Consider the following 24,930-nt stretch of genomic DNA (forward strand, 5'->3'; position numbering starts at 1 on the left):
AGCAGACAACGGCAGCTCCGAGCTCTATGAACTGGCGCCCCCAAGGAAAGGCACACAGTACTGCGCAGACTCTGGCTTCAAAATGAAAAGATGGCAGTGCCTGTATCCGGGATATTTTGGCTTCACTTTTGTACAATAGGAAGAAGTGGATCCATCTTTATTGATGATCACAAGTGGTCACATTCTAATGCCAAGTGGGAACTAATGTACTTAGAGCTGTCCAGTTGTGATCGGATCCCTCAGGACGGATGATAAAACCAATTGTTGTCAGTCCTACATGGAGCGCCAGTTTTGGGTGAGGCTGGGAAGAACCAGTGCCTGGTGGGATCATTTTATCAATGAAGTTGTGGTTCCTGAGGAATGGCGAGAAAACTTTTGGATGTCCATAGAATGGGCCCTGATCAACAAAAAAATCATTATGCATCTGATTTTTAGGGTGTGCCAGCTGCCTCTTTGGGAGGCACAGACACACACTGGCTACGCCACAGGTTGCCATAACAAATACTTTCACTTACAGTACGTAAGATTTCAAATGCAGGAGTTGTACTTGTAAATGAGTACACATATACAAGGACATTATTACTTTTACTAAGTAAAGGATTTGTATACTTCTTCCAACCAGGATAAATCTGAATAAGACAGTGGAAGCCTTTACTGTCCAAGATCTTTGGAGTAACACTGATAAAGCCTGTTGGTTTTGTTGTTGCTCTGCTTATGATGAACCCCATCATCAACAAACAAAGAAGCCAATCGTGCTTACTAAAGAAGCAGTCGCTTCTGTTTTGGTAAGTGAATTAGCTGTCTGTCACCTTCTCCTCTTTTACACCCATCCTGCATCCCCTCCTCCTCCTTTGTCCTCCTTCCTCAGCAGGGATATTCTTCAACACATACACCCACTTATGCACACGTGCACACATTTACCATTCTACCATGCAAATCAAGAAAGGTATCCCATCGCGCTCTACATGGTTTCTGATGATCATATTTCCAAGTGTCATCACTGTGAGACCTGTACCACGAAGCAAGTTTGACAGAGCCAGGCTTTCTTTGCGATAGCTGGCTACCAAATTCCCAAGTTACCATGGCGTGGCATTGAAGTTCTGTAGATTACAGTAACAGGAACACTGCGTCTTATGAAGACCAAAGTTCCATCGCAAACCAGTTCGTTTAAAGCCCTATTTGCATGGAACTATTATTACCAGGGGACCTCATATGATCTATCTACCTACCTACCTACCTACCTACCTACTGCTGCATTGTGGGCATTTGAATTGTGACCATAACACATGACTGGAGTGGAAATTTTTATTTTATCTACTTAACAGGCACAGTTTTAAACTTTAGGCAACAAAATAATAGGGTTAGTAAAACAGGGATTGGCTTAAAATGAGTCTTGTAAAACTACTAATACGAGGACATAACGTGACGTCACGGACGTGATTGTGTCATGGACGTGATTGTGTCATGGACGTTTTCCTGGTGAGGACGGTCTTTTTTCAGCACACATGCTGCTCTTACCAGTGTATCAATGTGTGTACTTCGTCCATAGCAATCCCCAAAAATCGATCCCAAAACGTCCCAGTTAGAAAGTAAATGCTGTAAACATATTCTTTGTAAATCTTTACAATCATTCACCGAAAGAAACAAGCAGGTCTGCCTTGTTACACCATCCAAATTGTCTTCAAAACCTGATATTTTCAGCGTGCAGCTTACTAGCTAGAAGTTTGTTGTTGTTTAGGGGAAAATATAGAGACTATGTCACAGGTATGGAGTGTGACTCCAAACAAAAATCCTATAATTTCTACTGGGGAGTTGTGCTGACCCAAGAAAATATGCAGACAGACATTACAATTAAAACAACTTAATTTTTTCCACCACAGTGCGCCCCTAGATACCCCAAGGGAGGTAGGCACACAATATAGTCATCGTCTCCACATATCCTCACCTGGACGGCAGGCAGGCACATCTCTGCTTCCCAGTCCCATTGTCCCCTGGTCTCACACCCCCATCTCTGCTCTCCCTCCTAGTTTTTCCCTGTAGGTCTCTGTACACCTGTGGCCAGCTTTAATTACGTTGGTCCCTCCTCCCAAGCGCACCATAGGTTGGTTCTCTGACACACCTCCACCTCTCCCATGTCTATTAAAAGAGTTCAGCTGCAGGTAATTTAGGGATAATTATTAAAGTCAAAGGGAAAAGCCATAAGGAAAATGCAATCAAAACCCTGCAAGATTAAAAAAAACAAATCAAAAAAACACATAAAAGTGTGCATCAAACCACAGCAACAAGACTGAAAGCAATAAAAGCACATGTCCACCATGTGGTAACTACACCACATGCATGCTCTTTTTTTCCACCTCTTCTATTTTACTTCATCCTGTGTGTGGTTTGATGTCCTACTGAAGCACTGAAGAAGCTTGCAAAGATGTTGAGAAACTGCTCCAGTTCAACCAAGACCGTCCTGCTCTAACTTAGTGTTCTGACTCAGTCACCATCAGTCACCATCAGGTTGTGACCTGAAGCTTTACCTGCTGCTGCAGAGAGACAGAAACGGCCATATGGAGCCACTCCAAGAGAACCAGCAGAGAAAAGTGAGTTTTTCAGCCCCCCACTGTCATCCATCTGCAGGCAGTTTCTCCATCCATCCATCCATCCATCCATTTAAGTTGGTCGAACTTTGCTTACCTGTTAAACCAGGTGGGTGCTCTCTGGATTTTGTAGGCAAGATTTAGGAAAATCTGTGTTCTCTACAAATGAAATGTACCAGAGTCTGGTAGGACCAGGCTACTCCGAAATAACGTAAGGAACTAATCCTGGTAAATCCTGGTTTTATGTTAAAAAAACTGTTCCCGATAGTTTACGATAAGTTAAATATAAATTAACTGAACATTTATGCAACACGTACAATTCACATGTCAAGTCAGTGATGATTCTCTTTAAGCAAATACAAATGTCACTAACAACACTATCCCTCCTAACATCCCTTCATATTTCATTTAGACTGTGAATTTGTTGCTGAGTGACAAAATCCAGTCCACCAATAATGTTATATTAATAATATAATAATATTCAAAAATGACATATTCAAATTCAGGCCAGGCAGGAACAGGAGATTGAAACAGAGGATGTGAGGAAGACTGAATCAAAACAAAACAAGAAAACAGATGCAGAGCTGAAGAATAGAGAAGAGACTTTATATGTTTCAGCCGACAAACAGGCAGACGGAGAGAGGAGAGGTGAGAAAAATGGACAAAGCAGGGGGTAAAGGAGAGAGGCAGCTGGTGGGAGAGGCCAATCAAACACAGAGAGAGACTTATTACAGCCACAGACTAATTACAATGTATTCAGCAACACTAACAGGCACGTGTCTCAGCCACACCTGAGACCTGCCATTGGCCGAAAGGAGGGCTAATTTCAGCCAACGGGAGGTCTGCAGAGATCCATTAATGAATCACGATGCCCCTGGATTCAGACATGTGCACCTGCGCCAATTAACAGGTTACTAATTGGCCAGTACAAAGCAGGGTATAACAAAAATGTCTGTTCGCCTCAGCAGACTGATCCACAGGGAAGGGAAGTGTGCTGTTACTGAGTGTTGTGTGTTGGTCAGTCAAAAAGTAACAAAAGATTAGTCATTGCTATTTATAGTTATATTTCAGGATTTAGAAGGAAGCGATTGTTAAAGAAACAGCTATTTGCTTTCTTTCTGAGAGTTGGATGAGTCAGGCAGGCAGGAAAGACGCTGTACAGTTTAGTACTGTTTATATGGATACTGTTGTTCATCAAGAAAAAGTTACACCACGTATAGTCTAGATCAACAGAAGTACCAGGATACGTATTTGCCTGCCATGCGCCAGATGTCCCTCACCTGGCTTCCCCTTTCTGTGTGTTGCCATTTGCTTCGGGGAACAACAACAAACTTCGAGCTACACGCTGAAAATGGCAAGTTTTGAAAAAAATTGGGATCGTGCAAAAAGGCAGCCCTGCTTGTTTTTTTCGGGAAATGATTGTAAAGATTTACAAAGAATATGTTTAGGTCATTTCCTCTCTAACTGGGACGTTTTGGGACTGATTGGTGGGATTGCTGTGGACAAAGTACAGACATCGATACAATGGTAAGAGCAATTTACGTTTAACCATGTATCCAGCTAATTTAAATAGCTCACATTAATGTATTATGTGACCAGTTAACTTCATTTATATTGTATGTAGCGTTTTTCTTTTTTTTTTTTTTGTGGGGTGCAAATCTTCCACCAAAACAAGTTCCTTCCCGAGAACATTTTGCAGAGGCACTGTCGCTGCGTCCAAAATGTGGTCCACAAATGCGGCCTCCCTTTACAGAATTCCGAGGATCCAACTGTTGTATCCTTCACAGCCCCAGGATTCCCAGCATTCATTTCAGCATTTAAGCAGAAGCTGTAGGCAAACACAAATGACCACCAACCAAGATTTTCATCATTGAATTCACTTTCACTTGTTTTAGACGAGAAATTAACTGTGTACGTGTTGAATATAGGCAGTGTTATGAAAACTGATGCTCCAAATTTGCTTCAGAGCTGAGGAGCTCCATAAACTGGCTTGACGCTAGCTAACTCTGCTGGGGTAGCTAGATATCTGGCCGGCCAGTCATGCTCAAAGACCCCGCTGTGAGCTGACAGGAGCTCTGCGCTCAGACACAAGAGATGTTCACAGAGATGTTTTCTCTCTGACACTTGGCCAAATGGTAAAATAAGAAAATAAAAAAAACCTTCTGTCTCCATTTCGGTGCTGTAGTTAACGTTTTGTCCACTTATCAGCTGCAGATCTCAAGGTTGCTTGGCGACAGGAGCGGCGCTTCATCGCAAACAGGAATTTTGGAGACCGCTCGGTTCAGTCGTCGTGGTTAATATTTAAAAATGGCATGTTAAACAACTTATTCGACTACCAAAACTGAAACGGGGACATACAAGGACATTCAGTGTCAATTACTAATCCTAACTAATAAATCTAAGTAAATAATATATATTTTGTATGCCTAAAAGCTGTTTGATGCTTCTTGCGTTCAGCACGACCTGGGTGCTGCGAAACCGCCAGGTTTTGTCACACTGATTGCATCGGCTCAAAGAACGGATCAGGCTGCGCAAGAAGCATTACACAGCCATAATACATACTTCTAAAGTGGTAACACCAGTACACACGCAATACATGTAACCTCTTAATACTGAGGACAGAATAATTAACTGCTAAAAGTTGGCTTGTCCTTCAGCAAAAGAAGCTGAACTGAAAATATTTTTCTGCCATCATCATAAGACATTTGAGAACGTAGGATGTGATCCATTCAGTCTCTGTTTTCCATAACCAGATGAATGGCAGCAAATACGCCGCTCTATACACCAGGTCTTCCTTCTGTAGGCACTGATCATTCAGTTTTCAGTGTGGATACCTTTTTGTAATTACAGTAAAAGACAAATATGTAGTTAAGGCATGTTGGGTCATAAAAAATAAAAAATATGTGCATGAATGTACAGTATGCTTCAGTTGAGGACTTGCAGTATTATGTGAACTCCTACATGTCAAATGTTATTCTAGACATTGTGTATTATATGCAAGAACACACTTTTTGTGATATGTACATTTTGGGAATAAACTGCATTTGAAAATAGATGTGTGTGTGTGTGTGTGTGTGTGACTCATCTTAAAATAGACTAATGTGCTGACAGAAGGTCCTCATATTTAATAGCAGACACAATTTAGTCAACTGTATGAAAGACAATCAACAGAGCATCGACAAAGGTTAATAACTCCTGCAAAAGCATGCTTGTTACGTACATTAACAGTCTAAAATAATGTATTTAAGAGGGTTGGAGAAAAGATCTTACATAGTGAAGCTCCAACATTGATTGGTGCTTCATGCAGGACATTTGGCTGCAGGACCACTGAAGATCTATCAGAAGACAGCCTCATTTCCTGGAAAACACACAAAGGTACATTTATAAAAATGTACTGTGTAATTAGTGCATGAAAATGAATGTCTACCTGCTTGTCTGTGAAGAAACAGTTGCATGTTGTGTACAAGTGTAAAATGCACAGGGTGACTTATGAAGATTGGACAATAATGCACAATAATTAGAGCTTGGTCCATTGTGTAAATACTTTTATCTGAAGTCGCTGGCAGGTTGAAAACGTGCCACAACAAACATACACGTAACATTACAATATGTTAACCTGAACTATAGCATTTCATTGACAGCTTTATTAAATAAATGTATATTAAAACAACGCCACAAACACCAAAATGAAACGCTTAACAAACATTAGCTTTGCGTTGGTTAATTTGCACTAACGTTATATAACAAGCTTTGATATGAAGCTAACGGTACCATTACATTAGCATTGATAACCCAACACCACCACATTAACAGGTGAAAACAGGTTAATGTTACCAGCCTCGGTGGGACCTTTATGCATACATAGACTCTTAATACATTTTAATAATCTATTTCTACAGTCTATGTTTGTATAGCAAAAGTTTTTAGTTAGCCTGCTACTTTGATTAGCAAGGTGCAACCGTAATTCTCTCTAACGAAAAACAGGCTTAAAACTAAATGTAACATTACTTACCAGAAAACTATAAAGCCGACTCCTTGAGTATGTAGCATGTAGTTCAACTGAACGCTGAACACACCATTTTTAGGGGACCAAAATGACGAATTAACTAGTGAAAACAGCGTTAAGATGGTCAAACAAGAAAACGGACACAACCAGCCTCTGTCATGATTGACAGGTCGCAAACTGTCAATCACAAAGTAGCCACGCCCCAAAACATACCCTACTTTATGTAGCCACGCCCCAAAACATACCCTGCTTTATCGTCTATTTTATAATCAATCAGACAATAATTAAAAAAAAGAACATCATTCTGTATTGAAAAAGACTTAAGACTCGATTGAGACCATAAACTCTTCATGAAAATGTTTACTGATAAATCAAGTGAGAAGTGAGTCATTTCGCCATAGACTTATATAGACACCTACCTCCTTTTTGCAACCGCATGTGTCGCCCCCTGCTGGAATTTAGATAGAATCCAGGTTTAAGGTACTTATGCATATGACTCACTTCGCCGAACCGGATGCTCTTTCCATTCATTTTACAGTCAGTCAATGGTCTTAAAGCAACCATGGGGTGTTTGGTGTTTTAAGCCCCCAACGTCATCTTCGAGGCACTTAAAAACTTTAAAACACCATTGAGCCAACCATGGGCTTAGCGGCCAACGGTGGAACTACACCCCTCTGGCCAAGAAAGACTTTTCCCATAGACCATGGTGAAAGAATCTTCTCCATTTCAGCGGATATTTTCTTTTTGGGTACGTCAACTTACCAGCACGAACACTTAAAGGGTCCTTGTTTTAAAACGTCATGTTTTAAACATTTTTAACATTCACTAGTAGCCGAATCCAGAGTTATTAAACCAGGCATGATGAACGTGCATAATGCGCGTTCATCATGCCACGAGCAGACCAGCAGAGCAGACCAGCAGTACTGCGCCCGCCCACGTCGCCCTGCACTATATGACGGTTCTCCCGAGGTTTTTTGTAACTTTAATACAGTGTCACTATCACTCGACCTGGTTTATTGCAAAAGCTAAAAAAGCAGAATGCAGGTCAAGCTAAATAATGGAGCTAGTTAGCTAGCTAACGTTAACGTAACATCCTATACGTCTCTAAGAGCCGATGTGGGTTTAGGGTTTAACACTTATCCTATGATACATCCGAGGGCTGTGTGCCTTAAAGCCTGTAACGTGGATGAGAGATGAAGCCATGGATGTATTAAGAAAAACTCTGTTCACAAAACTGCAGGCTAACCTTAGTAGCTAGCGCTAGCTTGTATCTAGCTAGTAGCATGACATAATAATTACATCTCCTTGGCTCTCTAAATACATCCATCGTTTATTTAGATTAGCATGTAAATGATCAGGAACAATGACAACACAATGTTTAACGTTAGTGAATATTTTAGACAATGAAACGGCAAGTTTATGAGTTTGCCCGGTATACCATGAATGTATTAAGAGAATGACGTATACTTGTAAGAGACACGAGAGACAAGCTCATGAATGTGCAGTGTTGCTACGACAACACAAACAAACTTTTGCTAGCGCGCATGTCCAACGAGGACAAGGACGATCCGGGTATTTTCGAGCTCCATGGCTGCTTTATGCGCTTTTGAGCAATTCTCATTGGAATGAACGGGGCTTCGTGTCGAACGCTGTATCCTGTTCTCCTAGAACATCCATGTGTTTCACTAGTTGAAGCTTGAACTACTGTAATGGAGTATATAGCAGGACTTTGTACCGTGAAAAATGACCAATAAAGGGTTCCAAACCAAATAACACACAACCGGACATGTCCCAGCAGTAATGTGACCCTGAAATTGGGGAGAAATGACCAGCATTGGCTGCCAAGATTACAGCTATCTCACGTTAGCATGCAGCTACTTAATATGTATCACTAGGTTAACTAGATTGTAATGGAACGAAGCAGCCCTTTCTACCATCAAAAATCGCAGATAAAGGCTTCTGAACCAAACATTACCCAATCGGACATGTTTCAGCAGGAATGCGACCTGAAATTGGGGAGAATTTAACAAATTGGCAGCCAAGATGACAAATTTGACTGCCGTTAGCATGTAGCTACTATAGTTAGCAGTGGAAACTATATAATAGAATATAGCAGCACTTTCTACAGTCAAAAATAACCAATAATAAGTAATATGTCCTGGAATTGGGGAGAATTTAACAACACTAGCAGCCAGGATGACACATGTTACAGCCGTTAGCATGTAGCTACATGCGACAATGTTAACACCAGTAGCTTAAAAAAAAAAACCACTCATATCCTGCCTGGCTGGAACAGATGACCAATCATAGAAGGCCAGCGTAGAGTTGCTTAACACTAAGCCGAGAGTAGAGCCAAGCGTTCAGAACTGTTGGAAATCTTAACGTTTTTAGCTCACAGGGTTTTGGCCACGTTAAACATGAAAATTGCATATTATAACATTGTAGATATGACAGAAAGTACGAAAAAGCATAATATGTCCCCTTTAAACGACTCAGGGGGCAGATCTGATGTGTTGGGGCAGTTTGTTCCACAGACTGGAAGACTGAAGTGTGATTCATGCTTCCGCATAAAATCTAGCCCGTAGGTACGTACCTAGGTACATGGAGACACGGACCCTCGCCGTAGCCTGATGTGCACCGCTCGAGAAATGTACGTCTCGGCGGTGTACGTCGCTCGGCCGTGGCTTGGTAGCGTTGCATTTCCCCCGACTCATTTCCGGGAAATCAAGGAGAGAAATCAAGGAGAGGGTTAACTTTTCCTGCTCCAGATTTCCCACCATGGTCAGAAAGAACAGGGGAGACACTTTGTTTCTCCCACTATGACTCTAGATTTGCTACTCACTCTGAAGCTAATCGCCGTCACTTCCCACTCACTCTACCACACCCCCCCCCACGCACACACACACACGTCGGCCCTGCTAAGAGATGGACGAACACACCAACGCATAAGTATAAACTTCAGGCCACTTACGTGGGCTACGGCAAAAGCTCTGCGTGAAGCCTCCGCACAACCATATATCAAGCTTGAGAAGGGGCAGTCACCCCTTAGCTTTCGCCGAGACCGAGGGACGACCAGAAGTAACTGGTCAGAGGACCTGAGTGACCTAGATTGGGTAGAGGGAATTAAAAGGTGTCGATAGCTACGTTACACATAAATTCCAGTTCCAAAACTTCTATCAGTGTCAAAAATATGTGCACTGTTTGCATTCTTCATCTCCTTCTATCTATCTATCTATCTATCTATCTATCTATCTATCTATCTATCCATCTATGCCTTCTTCAAATCCTCTACCTTCTACTCTTTTTATAACCATTATTTCATCCTCTCTTTTTTTTCTCTGCTGCCTTCTCCTTTTTTTGCACTCCCTGACTCTCTTTTTTTTTGCTCACCACCCCAAACTCTCTCTCTCTACCTCACTCTACACCTCTCTCGCCCTTTTCTTTCTCTCTGCAGCTGCACACTTAAAGACCCTTGCTGCATTATCCTTTTAATAAAGGCCTGGGCAGGGTGGCAGAGGACGGAGACAAAGACAAGGCCGCCGCTCCCACAGCAGCCTTCAAACCTCATTAACTTTTGTCTTGTTGCGGCACACACACACACACACACACACACACACACACACACACACACACACACACACAAACACACACACACATGTACTCACAATCATACATGCACACAAACGCCCAGCCACCCACTCCTGGTTGTACTGTACATGCAATTACAGACAAATTAATTGTGTTGGCTCACACAAACACACACTGCTCTTGTTATCCAGCCTCTCCCAACCAATTTATATGATAAACCCATGCAATATTGGTACTTCAATTGGCGCCTCAAATGTTTTCTTTGATTGCTATTTTGATGATTATTTTTTATATAACTGGTGCATGAATGTCATTATGAAATCAAAATAATTAACAGACGGATGTTGACTCACACATAAACCATTGTTCTAAGACATGTTAAAGTGAACAAGTCAAATTGCACTGCATATGGATATAAATCAAAATGTGTCGGCATCTGCCTCATGTAGTTAGCAACAGGCCAGTTTGCTTGTTAAGACACATTTTCAGGGCTAAGACAGTTGTTGTCTGCCTACCTTGGCAGCAACCTCACTGCTAGCTGGCTTTTCTCCAAAGATGGGCGTAATCAATCACAGAGTCATATTGTTGGATTGATGCAGGTCATTGAGCACTGGAGCTGATACTGTGTGGATTAGTAGCTCACTTGCTGAATTCGATTGGATGAATGATTCAGGCACATAAGCAGAGACGTGTCAGTCAAAGCATAAATAACAGTTGTTGTGATTCAGTCAAAATGTAAAACTACTTTTTGTAGTTACTACATGTAGGCTGTCATGTCAAGTCAATGTCATTCATTTAGACCATAAGCTTATATTTGTCTCAGAGGACTTCCCAATCTGTACAGCGTATGACACCCTGTATCCTTAGGCCCTCAATGCAGGCAAGGCAAAACTCAAAAGATCCTTTGATGAAAAAAGGGAGAAACCTCAGGAAATGTAACAGAGGAGGGATCCCTCTTCTAGGATGGACAGGAATGCAACATGTGCAGATATGTGTGGAGCAAACCAAAGTAGCACTATTACATTCACAGTCACATTTCATTAAAATGGATTAAAATCCAGAAGGCAAATTCCCTGGGTTCACTTCATCTTTAAATGTATTTATTTCGACTGCCCTTCCTCCTTGAAACAGTCTTTGGTTCCATGTAGATTGTTATATCCACTCAGACGTATGCAATATCTTTTCGTCTTTGTTGGACGCAAATCATTCAAATATAAAGCATATTTCGATTGTAATAATCCATTCTCATTAACGGGTTCATATGATATCGTACGCAAAGTTATGCACACTAAAACTATGACATTACACGAAAACTAGGAGACCTCAGACTATGCACACTAAAACGTATGATATTATATGAAAACTAGGAGACCTCTGACTGGTGTCACGTGGACATCTACAGAGCTTCGTGCTACAGAGCAGCAGTTGCTGGCTGTTTAAGCCGCTACAGAGCTTTGTGCTGCCGGCTACGGTGCTCCGCATGGTGCTCTGTCAGGTCAGCGGTAGTTGGTGGTTCAGGTGCCCGAGACTAGGTGATTGTGAGCCGGGTACAGAGCACTGCAAGCTGCCGGTCGTGGTGCTCAGTCAGGTCAGCGGTAGTTGATGGTCTGGTTACCATAGAATAGGTGACTGTTCGCTGGGTACAGAGCATGCGAGCTGCTGGTCATTTCGGCAGAGATTACGGTTAAGTTTAGGCAAGAAAAAGCGTTATGCAACAACGAAAGTTGAGTTTTGGCACCAAAACGACTAGTCAAGTTTAGGAAAAGATTGTGGTTTGTATTAAAACACTCCCAAGGAACACGCATTTCCTGGGTGAAAGTCTTTTTTTCCCACGGGAAGCAAACTCTGCTCCCTGCCTTGAAAGTCCTGTATGTTAACACCCACCCATCTATTACCACATACTGCTGCTTCAGGACATATTCATTTTCTCATCTTTAAACAACCTGTTTTTGCTTTTAATTTGTGTGTAAATTTTTCTGTTTATTTATGTTGAAAATAAACTGCTTTAATTGCTCTTTATTCTGATGGAATTGATTTATTATGTAGGTTGTGATTGTATCTAATTTTTTGTATTGTATGATTTGTAACAGCTGGGGTTGTGGGTGAGAGAGGTTGAGCGAGCTGTCTGTACCTGTATATTTGCAGTGTAGGTTTGTTATGTAATGCTCTTCTGTCTGTATATGTTTATAATTATGTATTTGTGTTTTTGGTGTTGTTTTTGGTTTGTGGTCTGGACCCAGGGGCGGACACTGATTAGAGGTTGAGGTAGTAACAAGTCTTTAATGAAAAGCTCAACTGAACAGAAATCTTGCAACAAAGGTAGGTGGTGATCCAAATGGGAGGTGGAGTGGAGGTAGATGAGGCAGGCACGGAACACAGGGCTGGTGGAGTGGCAGGTAGCGTAGCTACAAACTGGCGCCGACTGCCTGGATCTCAGGAGTACTTGTGCTGGAGCTTGATTAGAAGATCACATGCAGCTGCGCTGGAAAGCCAGGTGCCCTGGAGAAAGCCATGCCTTCCCACACACTCCCACACACACACACAGAACACCAAAAAAGGAAACACTACTGCCAGAGTCACGGATAGGCCGTGACATTTGGGACCCTCTCGAAAATGAGATGCTACATCTCAAGGGGTTATCCTTCCAATAAATTCAAATTAAAGGTGCCCTGTGGAGTTTTCTTGCAGACAAGCAACATTTTGTGTTCACATTCAGTATCAAACGCTAAAAGGCTTTGAGTGTACCCTTCGAGGTTTAACAACAACCTGATCTCACAGAATTCCATGAAATGAACATAGCCCCTTAGCTCAAAATCTGTAGTACTTTCACAGAATTGCAAAAAATTCCGTGATGAACACGGATCGCCGAAAATTCCGTGATGGACCCAAGGAAGAATTTCGTGAAATGAACATGGCCCCTTAAATTAAGGAAAAGGTCGTGGGTGGGCTTACGTTTCCATGACACGCGGGACAACAACGGGACAGTTGGGTTTAGGAAAAGAAGAACGGGACGGTTGGGTTTAGGAAACGTGACAAGTGGGACACGATCCCCGGTCTCCTGGGTGAAAGTTACTGTGTTTGACCCATCCACCACCCCAGCCAACCTCCTTATGCGGATTTTCGGGCTTTCATACTACTCGCTACCGTAGTCGCTCCTAATGCTACGTCATCTTCTCATTGAATTTACATTGGGATTGTTTTCCGTGGTGGCCACACAGAATTTTCACACATTCCGTGCCACCACCACATAATGCGGTGTTAACAGTTTGTGATAATTTCACGGAATTCTTTGAGACCAGGCTGTTTAACAAGAATGTTGAATGATTTTTTTTAAATATTTCAAATACTGCATCGTTAACATCCATGTTTAAAAGGTCGCCATCTTCTTCTTCCTTGCCTTTGTTAGTGTGTTGCCATGTGCAAGGGCGTAAATCCTCTCTCTCTGTAATGGTTGTCCCCCCCTAGAAATATCATTAAAACAATGCTGTGTATTGTTTAAAATATTTTTATTATGAAGCTTAATTTTACAAAATACAAAATTGTTATTACAGTGCTTCTTTTTTACAGTATAAAAACAAAAATAAGGAATGGAAATAAGGATAAATAAAAACTAAAAATTTAAAAAAAAATTTTTACAAATGAGAGGTCCTAATCCCTACCCTGCCATGAATTCTGCTTCCTAAGTTCATTTTCTGCCTCAGTTTCTGTTTTCACCTGTGAGTCTGTGTTTTTCTGGGAGTTCCTGAATGCATCCTGGTTGCCTGGCGACGAAGCAAGGCGGGAGAATCTGCAGTCACACTCACCTGTATCTCATCTGCAATCTGCACACCTGGTCCTGATCATCACCTCTCCACCGTTTAAGCCGTGAACTGACATCCATTCCCTGCCGGATCGTTATCCTCACCAGTATGTTTGCTAGAGTGTCTGTTAGAAAGTTTGAGAAGTTTGGTCTGCTCTTTTGTGACGTTTTACCGTTGCTAATCAGCCTGTTCCTCTGTCTGCAGTTTTGTGACCTGGAAGATTCTCCCCCATCTCCGTCTGGCCGTCTGCATCACCATTATTACTGAGTCTGCATTGATCCGTCAGCCGACTCAATTCCACCCACTGCCTCACCAGCTGGACTCCCCTGCTTCCACGTATCAAAACCAAATAAATACTTACCTTTTTTTCCATTCTACTTACCTTGTCTGCTTTTGGGTTCCTGTCGTAGTGAATCGTGACATACCCGCAATACCCCACCCCGGACTACGCTCAGGAAACTACTTGTCCTCTAAGATAAGATTCCAAAGGTCGCCAAATGTTCTCAAATTCTTTTAGTTTGTCCTTAAGGATGTACCGGATCCTCTCAAGGTGGAGTGTGTCCATCATCTCCGTGAGCCATATCTTCAGTGTTGGTCCCTCTTCCAGCATAAGAGGATACACTTCTTTGCAGTGAGAATTCCATATGCCAAGAAGTGCTGTTGGACCAGTGTCGGTCTCTTTGCTTCATTGGATATCCCTAAGATTACTAAAACTGGATCTGGGACAATTTGAATATTTAACACCTTGGACATGAAACTAAAGACATCAGTCCAGTAACCTTGTATTTTGCAACAGAGAACATAACTATGAAGTAAATCACCCACATGAGTGTCACATTTTTTACACAGAGGAGAGAGCCCAGGGAAGATCCTATGAAGTCTTTCTTTGGAATAATGTAGCCTATTTAGGATTTTAAATTGTATTAGACAATGACATGCATGGAGCACTTGTGGATATATGCTAAAATCTCGTCCCATAGGTCATTTTGTATGTTCGTACCCAACTCCTTTTCCCAATCTGCTTTAACAGTAGCAGTAGTTGGGCGGCTTATCTCTTGCAATTTATCAATTTTATATAAACAGGATATATTGTGATCTGACCTCCCTAACTCAACTAGGCAATCATCCAGCTTATCTGGTCCTGCTTTCTCAAACTGAGGAAGATGTGTTCTTACATAATTTCTTACTTGAAAGAATCTGAATAAATGGTGTTTGGGTAAACCATATTTTTGTGGTAGCTGATGAAAAGATGCAAATGATCCTTCCATATATAAATCCCCTACGTTACGTACACCGAGCTCTTTCCACATATCAAAGGCCGTGTCTAGACAAGAAGGAGGGAAGGAAGGGTTTGCTGCTATTTCAACCAGAGAGAGATCGCTCTGAGTTGTAAGTTCTTTGATATCTGTTTCCAAGTCCTTATTGTGTCATGTATTACCGGGTTGTGCTTGTAACATGTTTTGTTAAGAGGAATTGGAGATAAAATTACAGCACCGATTGAGTATGGCAGACAGTCCTCTCGCTCAATCTCCAGCCCATTCGACAACAAAGCAGTATCATCTAACACTGATGCAATGGAACAGATAGATGTAGCCCAATAATTTATAAAATTTGGAAGTGCAAGTCCTCCATGTGATCTGGACTTACACAAATGTTCTTTTTTTATTCTATGGGATTTATAATTCCAGACAAAGGGAAGAACTATTGAGTCTAACCTTTTAAAGTATGACTTTGAGAGAAATATTGGTATGTTTTGGAGGAGGTAAAGTAGTTGTGGGAGAAAAACCATCTCAATTGTATTCACCCTGCCCACTAGGGATAATGGAAGAGTCGTCCAGAACTGAATTCTATTTTTGAGTTTGTCTAAAAGAAGAAGAACATTTTCTTTGAATATAGAGCTTAATTTTTTAGTAACGACGATTCCCAGATAGGTGAATTTTTCTGATGTTATCTTAAAAGGGAGGGACCTTAGCCAATTGTAGTCTTCTAGCTTTAAGGGCATCAGTTCGCTCTTACCCCAATTGATCCTATATCCAGCGAAGGTGCCGAATAGCTTAATAACTGCTAAAATATTTGGCATAGTAACTTTCGGTTGGGATATAAATAACAGAATATCATCAGCGTACAAGGATATTTTGTTTGCCGTGTACTCTGTGTTATATCCATGTATATCCGGATGGCATCTAATGGTCTCCACTAGTGGTTCCAAAGCCAGAGCAAACAATAAAGGGCTTAGCACGCACCTTGCCTTGTGCATCTGTGGAGTCGGAACTGGGCCAAAAGCGTTGGCCCAGCAGTGGGGCTGCTGTACAGTAATCAGATCCATGCAGCAATCTCATCACCCATCTGAAATTTTTCCAGGACGGCAAAGAGATAGGGCCATTCTACTTGATCAAATGCTTTCTCTGCATCGAGGCTCAACAGCACAAAATCCTTTGAAATTCTAGGTGAGTATGTTATATTAATAAGGCATCTGAAGTTGAGAAAGGAGCTCCTTCCAGCAACAAAACCTGTTTGATCAGCATGAACAAGCTTATTTATTAGCAAACTAAGTCTTCGGGCTAAAGTCTTGGCCAAAATCCTTTGATCTGTATTTAAAAGAGAGATAGGTCTATATATATGCTGTGTATTGTAAATAACATAATGATGTATACTTAAAATATCTGTGTAAGTAGTAAAACAATACAAACCATGCTTTTTAAGTTTAGAAACATTTTGAGTCCCCCCTCCCTTGCCTCACAGTGGTTTGGTTCACTGCATTCTGTACCTTAGGATCTGCACTAGACTCACACACAGTGTTGCCAATTTAGCGACTTTGTCGCTAGATTTAGTGACTTTTCAGACCCCCTTAGCGACTTTTTTTCAAAAAAGCGACTAGCGACAAATCTGGCAACTTTTCTACAGAAAGTCTACAGTATTGTCCAGCGAGCACGCGAGGTATTTCTCTCCTGTAGCCGCCGTCTTCTGTTCTGTGACTGAGGAGCAGCGGAGCAGCCTCTCCCCTCTCTCCTCATGTGCAGCAGTTCTGGGCACAGTGCCCAGGCAGGTAGAAGGGGGACAGGGTGTACGGGTGCTGGTGTAGGTAGGAGAGACAACAGGACGCCGCTGAGGAAGAAAGCGCCGCTGAGCTGGCTTGGACCTGGGCAAGCCAGCCATCTTTGAGAATTCTTTATCGATCTTTTTCCCTCCCTTTGTAGAATTTCTTTTTTTTTACTTCAAAGATTGGCTACCTAAGTAATAATTATAAGGTAAAATAAATTCCTGTATTGAATTTGTGATTATTTGGCTAAAGAGTTATATTTCTTTCTATCTACCTTGCTGACACAACCACTAAGCTTTATACAAATGATTGCGTAATGATGTCAAAAATATGCAAATGAGCGTATGACATCATCTAGCACCTTTTAGCGACTTTTGGAGCTGGTGCTAGCGACTTTCATTGGAAAAGAGTTGGCAACACTGGACTCACAGTCACATCGGGTAGTGACAGGAATGTATTAGTAAGTAGGCGGTTCAAGGCTATTCATATTAAACATCAGATGAAGTTGTTCTTTTCTCAAATAGAAATGATGCTGAGTAATTAATAAATTAGTCATGACAAAAAGTTTGCTATGTTAGAGTAATATAATGTAACGTTACCTAGCTTATTTAGCTTGTTGGATAGAAATGCACCCACTACAACTAACGTTACCACAGCGATAAGCCTACCGTTATGTGTGTGAACTGATATTAGGGTTAATATTTAAGATCTGGAGTTGTGTTTTGCTGAATATGAAGTTAAGTGGCTGAGCAGTTAAATATATATCCTCTGTCCCAGACAAAACCTAATATTTATGTGGAGGACGCAAGATCATTTTATAATTATAATATGACCGTGTGGTGAAACTATGAACCTAACTCATATTTAGACATCTGATGTTAAAGATTTGTGTTGTTGTTGCTCAGATAAAATGAAAAACAGGCATAAGGTCCTTTTTCAGTACACCAAAACGCCAAGTAAGTACATTAAGTCCTCATATCAAGACAATTTGGTAACATCTTTATAAGAATGGGTGCTTATGGAAATAGCCTACTAACGTCACTATGTCACAGGCAAAGGAGACAGAAAGAACTGAGGAACAGGGAGACCAGGGACAGTCAGGTGGAGAGCCTCAGGGAGACCAGGGACAGTCAGGTGTAGAGTCTCAGGGAGACCAGGGACAGTCAGGTGGGGAGTCTCAGGGAGACCAGGGACAGTCAGGTATAGAGTCTCAGGTAAGTGTGTTGAGCTTAGTTCATAGTTTTGGAGGTGTGTGTCTGTCAGGGTTAGCAGATGAGCTTTACCAGTGGCTCACTTATTTACATTATGATCAGCTAATTTAACAAGTGTACAAAAGCACTGTATTTCTTTTATATGGGGAAATATTTTCAAAATAAGTCATTATGTTTTAAGGTATTTTGTGGCTTGATTGTAAACAACTTATAAATAAATAAATGGTTTTAAAGAAGAATATTTTGGTCAATTTAGTCAGCTTTTTTATTGAGTCAAGAGAAACGCTGAAAAGAAGGAAAATGGTACAGTCTCCATGCTACACTAATGATGGTATTAAGGCTTTTATCGGTGTGTTATTGTGGCTGAATTATTTGTGTCCCCTTCAAAAATTGCTCTTCAGAAATTTTATATTTATTGTCCCCCCCCCCCTACTGTTAGATCAGATTTACGCCCATGGCCATGTGTGCATATGCGTCCTTTTGCATTTGCACGTCACAGACAGAACAGGGACTCACTTGTAAAAAATAATGCTACTGTGATCAAAAACTTCACACAGTACCTTTTAATAAGGCACATTCTGTCCACAAAGCAGTAGACATCACAATATGGAGAAACAGAGTTATAACATAAGTAAATAAAAATGTATAATATATATGTACATAGTGAGTAAATAATAAAGTATATAAATAATCATGCATTCGTTAATCTATCATTCATCAATCAATCAATCAATCAATCATTAATGATTTATAAAGCTGGAATGACATAATTGATGGATATCCACCAAAATGAGTATTTGAATGACTCATACTACAGTTTATAACTAGTTTCAGTTGTTAATAAAGTTTGGAAGTTTGGCAAGTCACATCATGATCTTAACACCCTATAGTCCACTTATTGGTCAAGCACATATTCCAATCTAACTGGCTCTCTTACAGACTTAAATCTTAACCATCGTTTAGGTGAGATACAGTCTGGACATGGAGGTGTGTTATCTATTAGACAGCTCAAAAGAATACAGTTAGTTACAAAAATGAGTCTTCCCATTAAAATGTTAACATGTTGTTCCAAGCCAAACAGCAGACTGAACAAATTGCTGGAAGTAGCTTTTTGAGCAGCAACCATCAACAGTAATATTGGGAGCAATGGTAAATGGATTGCATTTATATAGCGTTTTTCTTACTGGACAAACTTTTACAGTTTGCCTTTCATTCAGACACCGAGAGCAACTTGGGGTTCAGTGTCTGGCTCAAGAACACTTGACTTCAGAAATTGATTTGTATTTTAGGAACATTTTGCAGATGTGTCCTGCCTCCAAACCTGCAGGCAGACATAAGGTAATGTTGAATGTTTGTAGATTTAGGAGCTGGTTTAAAAAGGATTCGATTTTAATCTATCAATGTTGGTGCAGGGCAGTCTCCCCTTGTTCCTCCTGTACTGTACAGCAGTTACAAGTATATACTAAAAATCACAGGAGGGGAAGTTAAAGGGGGTGCCAGGGTTGTTTGTGCCACTCAGTCACCCGCTAATGAGTAATCAACTTTCACAGCTTGAGTGTTGGGGTGGTAATTCGGGTTGCACACCATGTTCCCGAACCGTGGAGTAGCGATTCATTATCATGAAGATCTGTATAATCAAACAATTAGTGAATTTCTTCTCATCAACAAGGCCTGCTCTCTGTCTGATGTGCTCGTCGGTGACGGGGGGTTTGTGAGCGGAGGGGGGCGATAGTCGCTGACAACTGGCTGCCTCCGTGACGTTCCTTGGCTGTTTTCCAGTTCGGGGCATTGCGAGGGTTAAACAGCTCTGATGAATGCTCACACACTCTGCGGATGTGTCAGACTGAGGAGGAGAACCACTGGGACAGTAATTGACACAACGGTAAAATTTGAGAGAGAGGAAATAGACAGAGAGAGGAAGGATTGTTTATGAGAGATGAAGGCAGAAAGAAAGAGAGGCGTCTAAATGTGTCAGCTGTTGTTTCTTGTATGCCGAATTACTTCTGAAAACAGATTAATTTAAATATTTATAGAGCTGGGTAATGAAATCAAAGCAACATTCTGACAAGATAGTATAATTTTATCATGTCGTTATTTCTCTTGTGACTGGCTTGAATTTCTTTTTGAAAAGAGCTCATTCTTTGACTAGGTTGAAAGATTCAATTGCTTTGGATTAATCAGTCAGACCTTTCTTGAAATCCTTAAAGGAACACGCCGACTTATTGGGACTTTGTCTTATTCACCGTAACCCCCAGAATTTGATAAGTACATACATACCCTTCTCACCTCCGTGCGTGTCGTGACACACCCACCGCTAGCCTAGCTTAGCACAGATTCTGGAGGTAACTGGCTCCATCTAGCCTACTGCTCCCAATAAGTGACAAAATAACACCAACATTTTCCTGTTTACATGTTGTAATTTGTAGAGTCACAGCGTGTACAAAAAACAAGGTCAAATGAGACACAGCCATCTTCTAACCGTATACAAACTGGGAACTATATTCTCAGAAGGTGAAGCACTGCTACTTGTGTGATTAGCGCAACAGCTGAAAAGCACCGTTGTTACTCTCTGCTCCTCACCATGGGGCTTCTCAGGTGCTGCAAGCAAATCACTCCGCCCAAGTAGCAGAAGTTGCAGTGCTTTGCCTTCTGAGAGGAAAATGTTGGCATTATTTAGTCACTTATTGGGAGCAGTAGGCTAGTTGGAGCCAGTTACTTCTAGGATCCGTGCTAAGCTAGGCTAGTTGGAGCCGGTTACCTGCAGGATCTGTGCTAAGCTAGGCTAGCGGTGGGTGCGTCAGACAGAGTTACAACACGCACGGATATGAGAAGGGTATGTATGGACTTATCTAACTCTGGGGGATATGGTGAATAAGACAAAGTCCCAATAAGTCGGCGTGTTCCTTTAACATAATAATTTTTATGTAAAACAAAAAACAAAAAATGAAAAAAGTCATTGGGCACACAAGTCTTTTTAATGTTTGCAGCAGCACAACAGTAATTTGTTTGAAATAAACAGGAACATTACAGGAAAAGGAAATACAGTAATTCCCATAATGAACCATGATGTCTGAACAAACAAAGATGATCTTTTCAGATTACACAAACTGAAACTTGTGAACCTGGTCGTCACATTTGACAGCATTGAATGAGGCCTTATAGAGTCATAGAAAATCTAAAGAAAAGCATTACAGCCACAAAGACAACAAAGCTGGACAGACAAGCGGAGAAATTCAGTGTAAAAGGACCTTAGTAATAACTCCAATGATGGAGGCATAAAAAACATATATATATACACACACACACACACATAACAATAAAACAATACAATGATTTTTTTGTGTTTTATGTGCAATAGCAATATTCCAGAGAGAAAATGCTGGCATACACACACACACACACACACACACACACACACACACACACACACACACACACACACACACACACACACACAAATGCATGCGTACACAGTGCATGAAAGGCAGCAATGCAGTGTGTGGCTGAGTGGTTAATCAAATTTCTCTGTCATGTCCATATGTAACTGTGCCAGGCAGCAGGTAGTCATTAGACAAACACACAATGCCTCTGTGATGCCCAGTTGGCACCAGATCTGAGTAAGAGAGAGAGAGACAGACAGAGAGACAGAGAGAGAGTGTTTGTGCTAGTCACACTTCTCAGAAATGAATGAGGCTGAACGGCTTATAAGGTCTATTTAACCGTCACTGAGATGTTGTCCAAGCGATTCACCTATAGTGTCTTGCAAAATGTATGGAAATCTACAATACATATTATTTTAAAGGCTGTTTTCTCAAAATGATTTTTTTTTAATACTTTGAGCGAGAAATCTCTATTTCAGTAGCACTTACATACACCAAACTTTCCACTTTCATTCCCATCTATATTCTAAAGGGTTTTTACACTGAGTTGTGTTCATATATCATTCATTGCCTGATTTTTGTAACATTCTATACCTAAAAACATTGTACTTTTTATTTTTATTTTTTATGGTTCTTGACAGTATTTTCTGATTTATAAAGTGATAGAAAGATATGTCCAAAATGTTCTCTGTAAAAACCTTTACTCTAATATGTCAACAAAATTAAACAAGAATTTAGAACCTGGCTTTATCCCATGTTTAGGTTTCTGTTCTGGAAATGTATGTAAATTAGGGCATATATAACAAAGTTATATATGCATTGGTGCTGCATTTGCATATTTAAAGCTACAGTGCGTAGTTTCTGTCGCCCCCAAGAGGAATTCTAAGTAATAACAACAACACAGTCGGTGTGTCCACATGACCAAGCCATCGGTAATCACGCACCACCCCCACCCCTCCTCCACGCAGTTGCTAGTAGTGTTTAAGCCGTCAAATCAAGGAGGACACGGAGGATTCAAAAACCATGATGGACTTTTTCAGAAGAGGTAATTATCACTCAACCTTCTGCACGCGGAGGTCCCCAGACTACACCATTTTGTAAACATAGCCATACTGAGAAATACAATAATACAGAGAGTTATGTGGAGCTTATAGGCTTTATTAGCTTTATAGCAACTCATTTGGCAATGGCTTGAATGTAACGGACGTCCATTAATAAAAAATAGTTCTGCACTATAACTATCATAACTTGTAATACAAAAAAAGTATTGTCTTAATGTATGTAATCAACTGGGGAGGTTTCATGATGATACATCTATTAGTTAAAAATATTTGTCCTGTTCATCTGCAGTTTCTCCCCTTAATGCCAGAAACCTCGTCATCAAGAAATGTGTTATGGGATCAAAGTCCTGGTGTTATTATCGCACTGTGATGGATTATTTGTCATGAAAAACCAGCTAATGAAAATGATCAACAATACTTTTATCATCTGTATAACCCAGATAACCTCTGTGGCACTTTTTCCTTAGGTTGCAGATACCATTTAAATGTCTATAACTTAGCTTGTCAGTTCCGACCATGTGGCCGTTCCTGCTCTTGCGTGTTATGTGCTGTAGTTATACTTGGCTGGAGTGAGTGGGGCCTTAGTGGAATTAGAAGCACCTGGGCCTGTTCTTCTTAAGCCGACTGTATCCCCACAGACACAAATGTGACTCGCACCTGATACATCACTGACCATTCGTCAGAAGCATTTTGTTTTTGTAATTGCTGTTAAATACCTTTAAGCTGCTGTTCCTAGGTAGCTCACCTGGTAGAGCGTGTGCCCCCATGTACAGAGGCTAAGTCCTTGCAGGTTCAATTCTAACCTGCGGCCCTTTGCTGCATGTCATTTCCTGTTTCATGCCTGAACTATCCAATAAATACCCTTTAAATTGACTCTAGTTTTGTGATATTTGCTGCTAGGAACTTAAGCTAGATGTAAAAAGCTACAGGATAGCTACAGGGTTTTTACAATACTTTAAAGAATTGAGGTCCTGTCACGCTAGACATCCTCACTGGCCGGACTGCTGTGATGGATTTTATTTAGATTTCTCATCTGACTCTTGGCATCAAAGTGAATAACCATATTTCCCACATTGCATACATTAATAATCAAAGTAATCCAGAACAGTTTTTTTAACAGAACTAAATTTATTCTGATATTTTTTTAGCAGACTCTCTCAAAGTCTTCATTTGCTCACTGTGACGACAAAACTCTAGGAAGTCACTGCGCCTGGCTGCTGAGTTTAGCATGTAACTCTCTTGTTTCTACATTTCTGTTTGTGTACATATTTAATCAGGAGAGACTTCATTTAGAGTGAACAATAATTTTTTGCAAGTGCATTATAAAAAGAATTTTAAAGTTTGACAGCAAGGATATGATTGGCTAAGAGACATTGTGGCAAGATTTAGTTGGACAACTTGGAATGAATGCCCACAGAGTAGAAGCTGGGGAGAGGGAGAGAGAGAGAGAGAGAGAGAGAGAGAGAGAGAGAGAGAGAGAGAGAGAGAGAGAGAGAGAGAGAGAGAGAGAGAGAGAGATGAGAATGAACGAGTGAGTGAGTTAAGGGAGTCTTCCAGATTGAACTTGCACTGAGCTTTATTAAACTATGTGATACAATGTGTTCATTAGGGAGCTTTTGCTGGTAGGTATAGTTTTGAACTTTGGACAGAACCAGGCTAGCTGTTTGCCCCTGCTTCCAGTGTTAATACTAAGTTAAGATCATGGCCTCCCGGCTCTAGCTCCATACTCACTTTTAAAGTAGCAAACAGATATAGTCAGATTCAATGAAATTAGCTTGGAATGTTACAAGCTAATCTGAATAATTCCAATGCAGTAACAGTTATTAACAATGCTATCAAGCAACAAAGCCAGTGGTTTCCATTCCAAAAGTGTATTCACTCATTTACCAATAATGGAATTAATGATCTGCACTGAGTCATACTTTTAGGTATGGAATCAACTTTGTCCAGAGTCACTGTTCTGCACATATTGTTAAGTTGGATGCTGTAACAAGGCATTGTTGCAATGCAATGATATATTCAAACAAAAGGTACTATTTTTTATTGTAGGCCTAGGGCTATTTCAATGCCTTTTCAATTGTAATTTTCAATCTGTTATCACCCATAATAGCCCTTTAGGTAAACTTACTCTAACCTTTGATATAAAGTAACTAACTAGATGCTATGAACTGCTTACCAAGCATCTGTATCAAAGTAAAAGATGAGATCACAGATCTTACCACGCAACACTGCGTACTGCATGTCAGAAGGTCGGTTCAG

The sequence above is a fragment of the Sander vitreus genome, chromosome 6, assembly GCF_031162955.1.
Source record: "Sander vitreus isolate 19-12246 chromosome 6, sanVit1, whole genome shotgun sequence".
Taxonomy (NCBI): domain Eukaryota; kingdom Metazoa; phylum Chordata; class Actinopteri; order Perciformes; family Percidae; genus Sander; species Sander vitreus.